The sequence below is a fragment of the Odocoileus virginianus genome, chromosome 7 (genome assembly GCF_023699985.2).
Source record: "Odocoileus virginianus isolate 20LAN1187 ecotype Illinois chromosome 7, Ovbor_1.2, whole genome shotgun sequence".
Classification (NCBI taxonomy): Eukaryota; Metazoa; Chordata; class Mammalia; order Artiodactyla; family Cervidae; genus Odocoileus; species Odocoileus virginianus.
Window position 1 is genome coordinate 45,315,743 of NC_069680.1, and position 16,238 is coordinate 45,331,980.

The 16,238-nt window shown below is 38.3% G+C and overlaps 1 long non-coding RNA gene across 2 annotated transcripts; it reads right to left on the reverse strand.

Annotated features, from left to right (window-relative positions):
- Positions 1 to 1,415: 1,415 nt before the first annotated feature.
- On the reverse strand, positions 1,416 to 12,444 carry LOC139036039 (uncharacterized). Of its 2 annotated transcripts, none has more exons than XR_011488732.1 (2): positions 8,061 to 12,444; positions 1,416 to 5,345 (listed from the first exon to the last, which is right to left on the reverse strand). It is a non-coding gene; the product is annotated as an uncharacterized lncRNA (long non-coding RNA). The 2 variants fall into 2 exon arrangements; XR_011488731.1 differs by having other exon boundaries at positions 5,990 to 12,444.
- Between the last annotated feature and the right edge of the window lie 3,794 nt (positions 12,445 to 16,238).

A 16,238-nucleotide genomic window follows, 5' to 3' on the forward strand; every position in this document is an offset into this window, starting at 1 on the left:
TTCCTATTCTCTAAAGTCTTAATGAAACTGTTCCTCAAGGCATCTGTGTCCTCTCAGCCAAATGATACATGGGGGCCCAGGTAAGTCTATTCAGAATCTCCTTCCTTCCTAATTATTTGAATCTTCAGTCAAGTGACAAAAAGATGGAAAACATTTGGGGCTTATTCATTCTGATGGCAATGCCCTGTAATAACTCTTCATTTGTTTCTGCAAGGGGGGGGGGGGCCCACAATATAGTCTTGGAACAATCTTTTTTTTTTTTTTAATTGGAGGAAAATTGCTTTACAATGTTGTGTTGGTTTCTTTCATAAACAGTGAAAATCAGCCATAATTATACATATATCCCCCTCCATCTTAAGTCTCCTCCCCTTCTCCCATCCCACCCCTCTGGGTCATCACAGAGCGCCAATCTGGGTTTCCTGTGTTATATAGCAACTTCTCACCAGCTATCTATTTTACATGAGATAGTGCATATAAGTTGATGCTACATTCTCCATTTGTCTCACGCTCTCCTTTCCCCGCTGTGTCCACAAGTCCATTCTATACATCTGCATCTCCATTCCTTCCCTACAAACAGGTTCATCAATACAATTTTTCTAGATTCTATATATATATATATACATTAATATATTTGTTTTTTTCTTTTTCTGACCTACTTCACTTTGTATATAATGGGTTCTAGGTTCATCCACCTCACTAAAACTGATTCAAATTCATTCTTTTTTATGACCAAGTAATATTCCATTGTATATATGTACCACCATCTTTTTTATCATTCATCTGTAGATGGACATCTAGGTTGCTTCCATGTCCTGGTTATTGTAAATAGTGCTACAATGAACATTGAGGTACATGTCTTTTAGGATTGTGGATTTCTCCTTTAAAACACTAGGGATAAATCTACCATATGACCCAGCAATCCCATACTGGGCATACACTTTGGAATCATATTTTACAAGAACTAGATATTCAACTTTTCACTTCATATCCATAATCTACCCATATCTTTACAATGAATTACTTTGCTGTCTGTTAGCCACAGTTTATTTTTTGTTATTTATAACTAACACAGAATTTGAACTATTTTGGAATTATGTTCATTTGTTATTAGTACTAATCTGCATTTCTTCACTTATATCACCACTTTTGATTGATGGCCTTATAAGTGTTACAGAAGTAATGTTTAGATAAATTGATCTGTACCTTATTTCTGATTATTTCCCTAAGCCAAATATCTAGACCAAATATGCTTTAAAAAGCATTTTAACCCTAATTATGTATTTTAGTCTTTTAAAGATTGATACAAAATCTTTTCCTATGATACACATTTCATTTCAGCTTCAGAAATTGTGTTTTCATCTTCATCTCTGTAAGTAACAGTAAAAAAAATAAAGCACTCACCACACAGACTAGTATTAAAGTTAATGAATCTAATCATAAATGAGGAAATACTTCCAGAAACTTCAGATACAGTGTGAGTTTTCCAGAAAGCTGTGCCCTCAGTTGCAATAGGATGGCAAGAGAAGTGTGACTGTATGATCAGTGAGCCTTCAGTCACGTGTTGGGTTCGGGTTGTGGTCAATTCAGCTCTCAGTTTCAGTGGAAACTGAAACATTCTTTGTCCCCTCTCTTTATTCTTGTTTCTTTGCCTCTGGCCTGGGATGTCTCTTCATCTCCATGAAGCACCAGGCCACCAACCATCAGGCTATGCCCACATAAGTCAGACAGGTCTTTATGAATTTGCCCATAAGGTTTCACTGTTGCATGAAGACAGATTCTTTCACAAGGTTGTTTTGCCTTCTTGGTTTAGGAAAGAAAATGGGGGAGGTTGACATATAGACATTCATGTATCCCCCCAAAGAAGATAAGGACAATTTTTCTTTTTAATTTCCAAAAAGAGGAAAAGCTGCATATCTTGAGCTATTCTCATACAATAATATCCTACTGTGAAATTGGAAGAGCTTCTGTTGTGTAAAATTTAGCTCAGGTGTGGGCAACTCAGCCAAGTATTTTGTTATGGATGTCCAACTTGTGCTGTTTGAAAAATACACTCTTTATCAAACTGTTAGCATAAAATGATGAGTATTTAACTCAAAATATATCATATATATTTAAAGAAATAGAATATATTTACATACAACACATAGTTAATGAAAACAAGCACAAAATTCACTAGTAGAAAATTTTAACAGAGTAATACAAAAGTATGAGTAATCACTTTTAATAAAATTAGACTAAAACAAGTCTTTCTTAATCTAAAACCAAAACCAGAAGAACATGAAAAAGCTTTTAAAAGCTACTTATCAAAAATACCTGGTAGAATTATTTTGTTACAAATATTTAAAATATACATATATAGAATAAAGTTTGCTACTGAGGCCTGTAACAGTGTAAAGAAAAAGGAAATATTCCAAATATGTGATATAAACATCCTGATACTATTGCTAAATCTTACTAAACTAAAAGAAAGCTACTGACCAACCTCACTTGTGAATATCAACCAAAAAATATCCTAAACAAAATGTTACTAGAAGAATCAAATAAGACACTGAAAGGACAGTAGTGGATGATAAATAAGTGTAAATCATTCTAGACTGCAAGGATAATGTAATATAAGTAAATGTTCACATAATATACTCTCTTACCTGCCAAAGACATTTGGTTAATTCCAAATGTATTCCTGATTTTTTTTAATTGTAAAGTAGGATGTAATGATTACTGCCTGAATAAATATAATGAATACATATTGAAAATTAAGGTCAGTATTATGTTTAGTGGATAAACAATGAAAACGTTTCCATTGAAGTCATAAATAAGGATATCTTAAATCATCACAATTATTTAATATTGTTCTGAACATTCAAGACAATGCAATTAATCAATAAATGAAATAAGAGGTATACATACTTGAGGGGAGGATGAAAAATTGTCATAATTTTTAGTTAATATAACTTTATACTTCTAAATGATAGGAGAACAAACTGTAAAATTTGTGGAACTATTAGGAGTACCAGTAAGGTAGCTAGTTTTAAAATAAATAAACAAAAATTCAATCAGTCTTTTTATTTACCAATGATAACTAGTGAGAAAACTACCACATTTACAATAACAACAAAGAAAATGAAATAGGTAAAAAGAAGTATGCAGTAATACAAATTATAAAGCTCTACCAATACACAAAAATTAACTCAAAATGTATTAAAGACTTGAATATAAGACCTGAAACTGTAAAATTTCTAGAGTAAAACACAGGCAGTAAGCTCCTTGAAGTACATAGGTATTGACAATGATTTTTCAATCTGATACTAAAAATAAGAATAACAAGAGAAAAAATAAACAACTGGCACTACGTCAAATTACAAAGCTTCTGCATAACAAAGACATTTATTAACAAAATAAAAAGGCAACCTGAGCACGAGAAAAAAATATTTGCAAATCATATATCTGGTAAGGATTTAATATCCAAAATATATAAAGAACTCACACAACTCAATAACAAAAAACCAAACAATCCAATTTTAAATGCACAGAGGATGTGAACAGACATTTCTGCAAACAAGGTGTACACATGGTCAACAGGTACATAAAAAGATGCTCAGTATCGCTAATCATCAGGGAAATGCTAATCAAAATCACAAAGAGATATCACTCATACCTGTTAGCATGGCTGTTATCCAAAAGACAAAGTGTGAGGATGTGGAGAAAAAGAAACTTTGTGTATTATTGGTGGAATGTAAATTGGTGCAGCCACTAAGGAAAACAGTATGAAGGTTCCTCAGAAAATTGAAAATTACATATGATATGTACTACCATGTGATCCAGCAATTCCACGTCTGGGTGTTTATCTAAAGAAGACAAAACAGGAGCTCAAAAAGATATATGCTCCCCATGTTCATTGCAGCATTATTTTCAATTGCCAAGATACAGACGCAACATAAGTGTCCATCAATAAATGAATGTATTAAAATATGTGATATATGTAATATATGTGCATACAATGTTAATATTCTAGGCATTAAAAAGAAGGAAAGCTGGCCATTTTTGACAACGTGGATAGCCTTCAAGGGCATTATGCTTAGTGAAATAAATCACACAGGGAAACACAAATATCACATGATCTCACTTACATGAGAAATCTAAAAAAAAAAAAAAAAAAAAAGCAAACCAAAAAGTTTGTCTCATAGATATAGAGAACAGTTTGATGGTTGTTAGAGGTGAGGGGTGGGTATGGGTGAATGGGTAAAGGGGATTGAAAGGTACAAATTTCCAGTTAAAAAATAAGTAATGGGATGTAATGTACAACATGGTGACTATTTAATAATACTCTACTGCATATCTGAAAGCTGCTAAGAGAGTAGATCTTAAAAGTTCTCATCACAACAAAAGAAACTTTCTTACTATGCAAGGTGACAAATGTCATTACTGTGGTGATCATTTCACAATGCATACAAATATTGAATTATTCTGTTGCACACTTGAAACTAATACAATATTTTCTCAATTATACTTCAATAAAAATAAATTTAAAGACATACCTTGTTTCTGGATGGAAACACTTGGTGTTGTAAAGATGTCAGTTCTCTTTTAAATAGACTACCAACTGTATGCAATTCCAATCAAAATCCCACAGGATTATTTTACAACATAATGAAAATTACTTTCAAGTTCATCTGCAAAGACCGTAACAAAAATGAGAAAGGAATGGAAGGAAGAGGACACATGCTTTCCCTATTAAGTAGTAACGTCTTGTATTTAGCAATAGTAGTAACAACAAGAACAGCAACAACATAGGAAAAGACAGACTGCCAAGGCCCAGGGCATAAAATTCCAGAAGCAGACTCAAGTATCATGAGAGTATTGTTGGTCTGCAAACTCAGGAACTTCCTGGGTACAATGTGAAATTACCCACCGCCGCCCCCCATGTAAAGGCAAGCCAGTCCCTATTGGTGGGTGGCAAGTTTAATAAGGAAGGGACCTCACAATGCTTGTTGTGGGTGGCTGTCAAATGAAGGGCTCTCTGCACCCGCCCCCCCCCCCCCCCAGAATCTTAAAGGTTTGTATAGAGGTCTGAACTGAATTCAGTCATGTACACACTCCAGACGGTCTCACCACATAACTCTCTCAAAGCTGTGTCCTTTGAGGGCTTCCAGGTGGGGAGGGCGGGTGGTACATGCATTCTGAGGATAGAGAAGGAGGTGGGGAGCCTCTGATTGTCTGGATTCAGCTTGCAGGTCAGCTGTCATGTTCTCTCTGTGACCTCCTCCAAACAATGTATGATAAATGTGGCATTTCAAATCACAGGGGAAACAGTTGCTATTCATACATAATTTGGGGACAAGTGGAACCTTAAGGGAAAAAATTAAATAACATAAATTCAATTCCAGCTAGATTAAAATGTTTAATAAATGTCAAAAGTGAAACAAAAGTCTAAGTAAACACTTTTAAAAACAATAGAGTAGAACAAGCATTTCCTAACTTGACACCAAAGCCAGAAACCATAGGAGAAAATTAATTTACATAGAAATTAAATACTTCCTGGCAGCAAAAACAAAAACAAAATAACACAATTATAGAGTGTGAAAGACTTAGAAAAAACTATTTAGTAATGCACAGGATGGACAAAGAGCCCTTACAAATCAACTGTAAAAAATGGTCAAAGACTGTGAATAATAAATCCACAAAAGGAGAAATTAAAATGGACAAAAAGCAGGAAAAGATGTTCAGTTTCCTTATTTTCCAAAACACAAACAAGAACAACAAAAAAGAAATCTTTGTAAACCATAGGACTAGGATCAGATGAATGACAAAAAACAAATGTTGGTATAGAGGAGGCAGATTTTTACCCCCACCCTCTTAGGATTTCTCAGCACAGCCTGAGAATTAAACTGACATTAGATTAAAGGAGGAAAGTATACACACTCTTATTAAAATTTACATGACATGGGAGCCTTCATAAGGAATACAGAGTAAAAGAACTAGCAGAACCTACATGCTGTTATATTAGCCCGAAAACAAAGGAAGCAATGGTGAAAAGTGGTTCAGTGGCTCAGTGTGTCCGACTCTTTGCCACTCCACAGACCGTAGCGCCCCAGGCTCCTCTGTCCATGGGATTCTCCAGGCAAGAATGCTGGAGTGGGTTGCCATTTTCTTCTCCATGTGGAAAGTAACTAAACAATATAGAGAAGCTAAAGGAAGATAAGAATTATTTGAGCAAGGTCTGTGTATACAGATTTCTTTCTGCCTCAGTTCTGTGTCTTTGGTGATAAGAACATCTTCCTTTTTCCTGGTACAGAAAGGGCACCTTTCACAAGAGAGTTTTATCTCCTGCTTTCAGGAATAAAAAGGAGGGTCTGAACGCCCATCTTGCATCCACCGTTTCTCAAGTGACTTTAATGCAAAATAATCAATAAATCATGTATTATGGGGTGACACATTCTGAACTCCTTCATCAGCAAAGGAGAAAGAAAACTGGCATTTTCTAAAACTTTTGATATAAGTAAGAATGGATACAGCCTTTCTGGAAGGCGCTTTCATCAATCCATACCAAATTATAATGGCACATCTGATTCAGTCTAACGATCTCTATGTAGAAATTCTCCACAAAAAGACAGTTACAAAATGGTGGGGGTGGGGGTGGGGGCAGGGCATCAACATGCCCGTTGTTTTAATAATGATAAAACAACACTGAAATGAGACAAAACAAAATGTCCATCATTGGGTGATTGGTAAAGTAAATGAGAGACTCTTCTGTCATTAAAATAAAAGAATGTAGTTTTACATCTTTTGAGGTAGAAACATGAAGTTAGCACATTTTTGGTGAAATAATAGGCTGCAGTAAAGGATGAATTCAATTATAAAGCACATGTCTACATATCTATATGTGCATCCATGTACCTTTATAAATCTGAATGTTTATCTCTGATGGTTACATTTGGTGATTTCATGATCTAAATATGTTTTTCTCATTTGATATTTACTTATTAAGTGAGTATGTATCATCTTAACTAGTAAATATTAAGCTTTTTCAAAATCACTTTACTAATCAGTTCCCAACCCTACTTAGTTTTGTCCCTCTCTCGACACCAATACTGCCACATTTTGTCAAAACTAAACTGCATTTTCTTTCTCACTAGGAAGCCTCTTAAAATGTGTGGCACCTCACAAATGATTTTGGCCAGGAGACTGGCCAAGATGACATAGTTGGCACTGCCTGTGCAAACTCGGTTATAGTTATTCTTATTGTCATCACTTCAGTTAATTACAGACATCACTGACACTATATCTGTTGAGTATAACTGTCATTCAAAATTGCTTTGGTTACTCTTGTTACATAGCTAATCACCTCAAAACTCAATGGCTTAAAACAACAGCAATCATTTATCATCTCACAGTTTCTGTGGGCCAGGAATTCAGGAAATCTTGACTGGATGCTTCTGGTTAAAACATCTCTTGTGAGATTGCAGTCCCAGATTGGCTGGAACCAGAACTGAGGCAGAGGAAGCAGGAGCAGCTGGAAACTGGCAAAGCATTGATCTCTCTTCACTAGTTCCAAGAGTTCTCCATGGAATCCTCCTGAGTTGGACTAGCTTGGGTTCCTTCCAACATGGCGGCCGGAGACCAGCCAGACTGTTAACATGGAAGCTCTGGGCTCCAGAGCAACTATTCAAGCAAACAAGGTGGAATTTGCATCATCTTTTTCAGAGCTGGATTCAGAAGTCATGAGGCACCACATCAGATGCTGTCTATCGGTTACAAGCAAGTCACAAAAGAACCTAGATTCAAGCAAAGAGAAACTAGACTTCCCCTCTTAGCGTGGTAGTCGTGAGGTGCCAGAAGCACATGTTGGACAAGAGCTGTTACCGTGATCACCTTTGGGAAAAAAATATTTTCCACAAAATGTTTTCAAAAAATTATACTTTTGCTTAGTATTGAAATGTGAAGTTATCTCAAATCCAGAAAAGAACTACATGATAAAAAACAAATTCCTTTTATATGCCTAACAGAGCTCTTTCAGTAGGTGTAATACAAAGATTTCAAGTGATAAGGGAACGGTGTCTCACAGTTTAACTGGCAGAACTTTTTCTTCCTTGGGGTCTGTTGCAGAGATGTCTTCCATTCATCCACTTCCACACTTCTCCTCATGAGGCTGATGTTTGCCCTCTGTGGGTGTGCTCCTGTGCCCACGGGCTTCAGGTTGGGCTGGCCCACTGGAGCAGCCTGGCAGGAGACCAGGAGACAGGAGAGGGAGGGAGGGACGGAGGGGAAGAGCATGCACTCACATAGCTCTCTGCCCGTGAGCTCACCTAAGTCTGGGGGTCACTCTACAATTCTCTCCCCTTCCAGTAATATCCCCCACCCCTCATTCTTTTATATGAAGGTGGTGACAGCTCCTCAGATGTCAGCCCTAGGTTTCTACACTTTTCACTGTGGTTCCCCTGCGCCTCAGTAACTAGTGCCTTTGTAAATAAATTCTTGACTGGTCAAGAGGTGTATAAAATAATGCTGCATCTTACAACTAATGGCATCTTAGAATAAATACAACTTTAGAACTGACTTCACTTCACTTTACATGTTAACAGAATGAACAGAGACTGGCCTGGACAAAGCCTTTCTACTGAGGAGAGGGAGGCTGGTGAAGCTGGGAGCTAAGGGGAAAGACACTGGGCCAATTCCCTCTTGCAGACAGGCATGGCCACTGGGCTCTAAGGGCATGACCCACTGATATTTTCTATGTTGTAATTCTCTTGTACTACAAATACCCCTTCAGTTATGTTTGCTTGATGTTACAGCCTGATCTCATCTATGACATAAGCAAGGCCCAAACCTCCCCTTGTCGTGTAAAAGAAATAGAAAATCAGTAGGAAGGAGAGACTTGTTGCCCAAGCAATAAATGACCTAAGAAGGATGAAGGATGCTCATATACAAACAGATGACTGAGGGGATGGGTTAGAATCAGAATGAAGGAGGACATGGATGATTTCCCTGTGGGATCCCAGATACCTGGGGAAGCTCTGCTGCTGTACGTGACTCAGGGTCTCAAAAGAGAGGGAAGCTCCCAAAAGCTGGAGATGCCTGGTTTTCATACAGTTTTAAACCTAATTGTGAAAGTTGCTCAGTCATATCCAATTCTTTGCTACCCCATGGACTAATAGTCCATGGAATTCTCCAGGCCAGAATACTGGAGTGGGTAGCCTTTCCCTTCTCCAGGGGATCTTCCTAACCCAGGGATTGAACCCAGGTCCCCTGCATTGCAGGCAGATTCTTTACCAGCTGAGCCACAAGGAAAGCCCAAGAATACTGGAATGGGTAGTCTATCCCTGCTCCAGATCTTCCCAACCCAGGAATCAAACCAGGGTCTCCTCCATTGCAGGTGGATTCTTTACCAACTGAGCTATCAGGAAAGCCCTTAAACCTATTTAGGTAAGCCTATTTGTTGAACACTTTTGGACATGAGCCCACTCTTAGTCATATCTCTGTATGGGAAGCAAGCCAGAACTTCCAAATCATCTTGAAATCTGTTTAACAATTTTAGCCATTTCAATTCTGCCAGATACACCAGTGATACACTGCACTGAAAACAAGGCATATTCCTTTCAAGTAGAAAGTGAGGAAAGGGTCATGCTCTTGCTTTTATTTGATGTATTACTGATTCTTCTGAAACTTACCAAAAGAGAGCATGCAGACTCTAATTGGTTGTGGGAACCTGTTTTATAAAAATTCAGCTAACACTTTTGACTAAAACATTATTTCAAAGGTGACTGTCAAGTTATTTCAACAAAAATGCACACTCTCTTTTCAATAATTCTAATTACTGCAATCTGTCAAAAAATAGATTATATTACCAAAAAGAGATTAAGAAGGATCATTAGGAGAGCCAGAGCTTTGGCACTGTTTACACTGGAAGAGCTCTTTCAACTCCTTCCCTCTCTACTAACTTGTCTCTTTCCCAAATTATATTATATGCAAAGATCTCTGCTTCCACAATTGCAGCAGTTGTTACTTAACTTTTTTCCCTTCTGGGTATTTATTGTATATCCTAAAGATTGGCTGTGATGTTCCATTTTGCCAAAGGTGCCCACCTCCCTTGAGATGAACTTCTCCAGGCTGATAATTCTTTAATGTTTCAGAATTTTTAAAAATGTATTGGAAATGAGAATTATCTGAAAAATAATCCCATTCTGAGGGTTGTCTACTTTCATCTGTGAATGGATTAAAAACCATAGTTATGAAAGTTAAAAATATATATTTATCTTTAAATTATTCAGGTCTAGAAAATCCCACCTATCTATTACAGTTGTTCTTTAGTCACTAAATCATATCCACCTCTTTAGCAACCCCATGGAGCAACCTTGCCAGGCTCCTCTGTCCATGGAATTTCCCAGGCAAGAATACTGGAGTGGAGGCAAGAATACTGGAGTGGGTTGCCATTTCCTCCTCCAGGGGATCTTCCCAAACCAGGGACTGAACCTGAGTCTCCTGCATCACAAGTGGGTTCTTCACTGCTGAGCCACCCAGAAAGCCCACCTGCAACAATAACTCTGGGTAAATAGTCTCAGGAATTCTAATTATCAACATATGCAATATTTGATGCATACATTTTGTCATAATTAATAGGTACAGAAATAAAAAATGTAATACAATGTGGTTGGTGAGACAAAAATGTTCAATTTCAAAAATCTGAACTTTGAGACCCTAGAAATAGACTGAGAAAGGTTTTACAATGTTCTTTCAGTAGAGGTTCTCTATAAGGTAGGATTCTCCTAGTTGTTCATGTCAGAAACCCAATTCAAACTAACATCTTTCAGAAGATCAATCGTGTCTAATAAGATCATTCTAAAACTCTGGTTATGATTTCTTCTCAAGAAAATATGTCTTTTTCTCAGCCGTCCTCACCAATGGTAGATAAATTAATTAAGTTGGTGCCCTTTTTTAATACTTGCTGTGGTGAAATGGAAATGAAAACATTTTACCTCAGCCCATGTTAGTGTTGCTGTAAAACTGTATCCCCCACCGCACTGCAATTCATGTTATAATATTGAAGAGATGGTTTACGTCCCAAACTCTGTGCTTTGCATGATCCAAATGGATGATTGGGAAATAGGCCAAATTTTCCCTTAATTGATTTAATTTACTAAATCTTTTATTTTTGCAGATAAGTTAAAAGCCAATATTGAAAAGCGTGCTACAATTAAATTGCTAAGAGACAAGCAAACAAGTATAAAGACCAGAATTAGACAACGCACCCGGAAATAGTTTCAGGTGTTAATATTATCTCCACATTTAAAATGTATTCTAACATTGCAGACAGAGCCACTGATGCGGAAGTTGATGGAGTAATGGGGATGACAGGCAACACTCCTCACAGGAATTGCTGTTCTGAGCCAGAAAAGCAGCCAAAGCTGTCTCACAGGAGCAGATCTCCCGAAGACCAGGGTCCAGGGCAACTGTCCAAATCTTCCTGACAAACCTCAGCTGCTACCTAATTACCCTCGTTCATCTTTGCTTTAAAAAGCTAGGGAATTCCCTCAGTTCTCAGCTCCAATGGAGCAGGAGAGAGACCTGGCCCGTGGTGTAGATGGGTTTGGTTAACAGCGTGCTTTCAGATGCAGAGGACCCTGGGGGTCTGCAAGTAACTGAGCCAGGTCTGGTTTGAGCTGCTGTTGCCAACACCAACTTGTCACATGGTCTGAAATTTCTATCAATACTCTCTCAGGTTCAGACACCGATCCAAGGAATTGTCTGCCTCAATGTAACTGTGTACCTTGTAAAAAATGGTCATTGCCTCTGAAAAACGGATTAAGGTATTTGATTAGGGTATTTGAATGAGACACAGGACAGGTAAGTTCTAATGAGACTCTAGGAAGGCACGCATTGGGACTTCCTTTGTGGTCCAGGGGTTAAGACTCTGCACTTGCACTGCAAGGGGTGCAGGCTCCCTCCCTGGTCAGGGAACTAGGATCTCTCAGGCCTAATGGCTAAACCCCTCGGACCATGGCTAAATAAATAAGTAAGCAAACTTTTCAGAAAAACATGTATTGGTATACACAGCAATGAAAATGAATAAACTGTGACTACCCAGAAAATGGCTGAACTGACAAAATGAAAGTTTTCAAAATAAAAAGAAAGGCACACATGAAAGGCAAGATCAGTTAGGGCAAGATCAGCAGGGTCTTCAGAGAAACAGAACCAGTATTATTTTGTATATATTATACACAGGTTATTAATATACATACATCATGAAAGTGAAAGTTGTCTGACTCTTTGCAACCCCCTGGACTATAGCCCACCAGGTTCCTCTGTCCAGGAAATTTTCCAGGCAAGAATACTGTAGTGGGAAACCATTTCCTACTTCAATGGATCTTCCCTACTCAGGGATGGAACCTGGGTCTCCTGTATTGCAGCCAGATTCTTTACCATCTGAGCCACTAGAGAACCCTGCAAAGATATATATATCTTTACACACACATCAACCAATATTCTATGCAGATATATATGTGTGAATACATAAATGTCTATGTCTACATGTACACATATATAGAGACAGAGAGTTGTATATACTCATATATATATACAACCCTCTGTCCAAGAGGGCTTCCCTGGTGGCTCAGCAGTAAAGAATATGCCTGCAATGCAGGAGATACAGGAGACACAGATTCAACCTCTGAGTCAGGAAGATTCCCTGGAGGAGGGCATAGCAACCCACTCCAGTATTCTTGCCAGGAAAATTCCATAGACAGAGAGCCTGGTGGACTATGGTCCATGGGGTCACAAAAAGTCAGACACGACTGACATGATGTGACAAAGCACATACACATGCATACAAAAATAATTATTATAAGAAATTGCTCACATGACTATGGTGGTTGAGAAGCCCCATGATCTGCCATCTGTAAGCTTAAGACCCAGAAGAGCTGGTGATGCAGTTCAGTTTGACTCCAAAGGCCTGAAACCAAAGGGCTAAGGGTTCTAGTTCAAGCACAGAATACTGATTTCTCAGCTCAAAGAGTTGGGTGGAGAGTGAATTCTCCCACCTGCCATCTTTTTGTTCTATTCAAGGCCCTCGATAGATTGGATGAAACCCACCTACATTAGGGAGGGCAATCTCTTTACTCAATCTATAGCTTCAAATCCCATTCAGAAGCATCTGTACAGACACAACCAGAAAAAATGTTTAGCCAAAATATATGGACACCCTGTGATCCACTCAAATTGATACATAAAATTAACCATCATAGGCAGGCTGCAATAGAAAGGAATAATCAGGAAAAAGCAAGTGAGATACTGGGTACCTGTAAATGCAGGAATCCAAGAAAAAGATTAGGAAGCAGGAATCACATCCTTTGTTCCCTTCACAGGATTTAACCTTGAGCAACCACTTTGGGGTATTCAGTGTAAGAGGAGGTAAGAAATAAGAGTGAGTCCCCTCTGAGTACAGATGCATATTTTCAAGCCCACAAAAATAGTCAGTAACCAGTGAGATGCATTCTGTGAAAGGGAGAATGTCAGAGAAAGTACACATCAGCTGGAGAGCTAACATTTATTACTTACAAGTTAATGTCCTGGAGGGCCTTCCCAGGTGGTACTAGTGGTAAAGAATCCATCTGCCAATGCAAGAGACGCAGGAGACACAGGTTCCCTCTCTGGGTAAAGAAGATCCCCTGGAGTAGGAAGTGGCAACCATTCCAGAATTCTTGCCTGGAAAATCCCATGGACAGACTAACCTGGCAGGCTACAGTCCATGGGGCCGCAAACAGTTGGCCATGACTGAGCAACACACAATGTCCTGGAGCTCCACAAACCTCAGTCCATTTTCCCCCAAAAATGGATTTAACAGACTTTTAGAGTTGTTTTGAGGATTAGCAGAATGACTAGTGAATAATAAATATCAATTAATGTGAGCTGTATTAATAGCTTCTATAATCACACACACAATGGCAAAAGTGTGGACCTTGGCCAACGTCACCATCTCACACTCAATGAGTGAGATGACATATTTGACAAAGACCAACTCTTTGGTTGGTGACAAACATTCTGATCAGCTACTTGGCCATGGGGACAGAAATCCAATGCACTGATTCTTAGCCAACTTTGTGCAAAGTGCCAATATTAGTTAAGCCAGTAGTTACTCAATAATGTAGGAATTAGCCTGATCTGCACTTAAAACTCATATGTCTAAATATAACTGAAAACTGTCTGTGGGGACCTATGGGTTATTTCCTTCCACAAGCTTGCTGGATTTTTGGTACCAATAGTAGCATGGAGTCCTACAGGGCACTTAAGAGAGGGTTTGTGAGCATCTTGTGCGTTCCTCTGACAAGATTCTATAACCATATACAAATGATTTAGATATTATTTCACATTAATTATGCTTTCCATACTAACTTCACACAGATTCAGTCAGATGAACTGGTTTTCCAGCATCTTTGGGAAGAGCAATTCTCAACATCCGGAACCCGGATCAGTCAGCATGATTTGGAGCCCAATCTCATCTGGTAGGCACCCTCCAGGACATCCCAGGACACAATGAATCAGAGTTTCTGTAAATGGAGCCCAGGAATCTTTATGTTTAACAAACACCCTAGATAACTCTTATTCAAAGTGAAATTTAGAAAAACACTGGGTATAAGATATAAGGTGGTATGGCTAATGTTAGAATTAACATTCTAATATCACAACTTTTCACCTTCAAACTCTGTGGTTCAATGCTATGTACTATCAAGGGTGAAACAGATCACCAGCCCAGGATGGATGCATGAGACAAGTGCTTAGGGCTGGTGCACTGGGAAGACCCAGAGGGATGGGATGGGGAGGGAGGCGGGAGGGGGGATCGGGATGGGGAACACATGTAAATCCATGGCTGATTCATGTCAATGTATGGCAAAAACCATTACAATATTGTAAGGTAATTAACCTCCAACTAATAAAAATAAATGGGAAAAAAAAAAACTGTGTGGTTGACATGCTATCAAAATCCAGTCCCTTTCTTTGCCTTACATAAGAAAATTTTAGTTAATAGAATCATTCAAAAAATTAAACTCTCTTCTGTGCCTTCAGGTCAGCCTTCTGGATTCAATTTAACTGCAGATAATTGAAGAGCAGAAACACAGAAGGGGACGTTCAATTGTGTAAAGGCTCTGATTTGTGACCACAGGCAACTTCTCTGCATGTTTCTGCTACCCCAGGGGTAGTTCTCAGACATGAGCTGTTGCTCACCTTCCCCACAGTATACCCTCCCAAGATAGGGCTCATCATATATGCTCTGTATGGCCTTGCACATGTCTTGCATACTTGGTGTCCTGCACTTGTCACTTCTCAGTTGGGGAAGTGCCAGGATTTCCTTAATTGAGTAACTACACACTTTCAGTCGACAATAGTCAGTTTTTCTGATTCTTTTTTTCTGTGATGTTTGCTTTGACCACATTTACTGAAATGCAGTTTTACCTTTAGTGAACTTAAAGGAAAAAACTGCACTTAACATTTTGTATTTTTTTCACTCCACTTTTCTTATAATAATCATTTTTATTACTTTTTCAAATACATAGCTGTGTCACAGATTATAAAACATTCCTTCAGCTAAGAGGGTTTGCAAGACGCTACCCATATCACATCTTGTCAACAACTTCAGACAAAACACAGTTCTAATTTACATGTTCTCACTTGCTAACTGGGAGGGGTTTATATCTCTGTGGGATCTTCCTGACTCTTTTGCTTTCATCTGAGGCCTTCCCTGATGGTTCAGCAGGTAAAGAATTTGCCTGTAATGCAGAAGACACAGGAGACCCAAGTTCGATCCCTGCCTCAAGAAGATCCCCTGGAGAGGAGTCTGGCTATAATTCAAAGGGTCCCAAAGAACTGGACACAACTGAGTGACTAAGCACAGACAGCCATGAGATTCTCTAGGTCTATAACTCTCTGTGAATCCAGTTACATTTCATCTTCCTACAGGTAGATTATTTATTTTGTCAATTATCCATGACAAACTTTTACATCTAACTGACTTTTTGCTGCCTCTCCTCATAGCTCTTCCCCATCTCTCCCACTGTGTGACTGTGTGGGTTGAGAGAATAAAGAACATTTTAATAATAGCCCAATCAAAATGTAATTAAGAAAGGTAACTGGCCCCCAAAACACCACATACTACATATCAAAGATAAATTCTAGATAATTCTTGCTGTCTCCTATTTTGAATTACCACTTCTTTCCCCCACTGAAAATTAAATATTTATATCAATATAGTG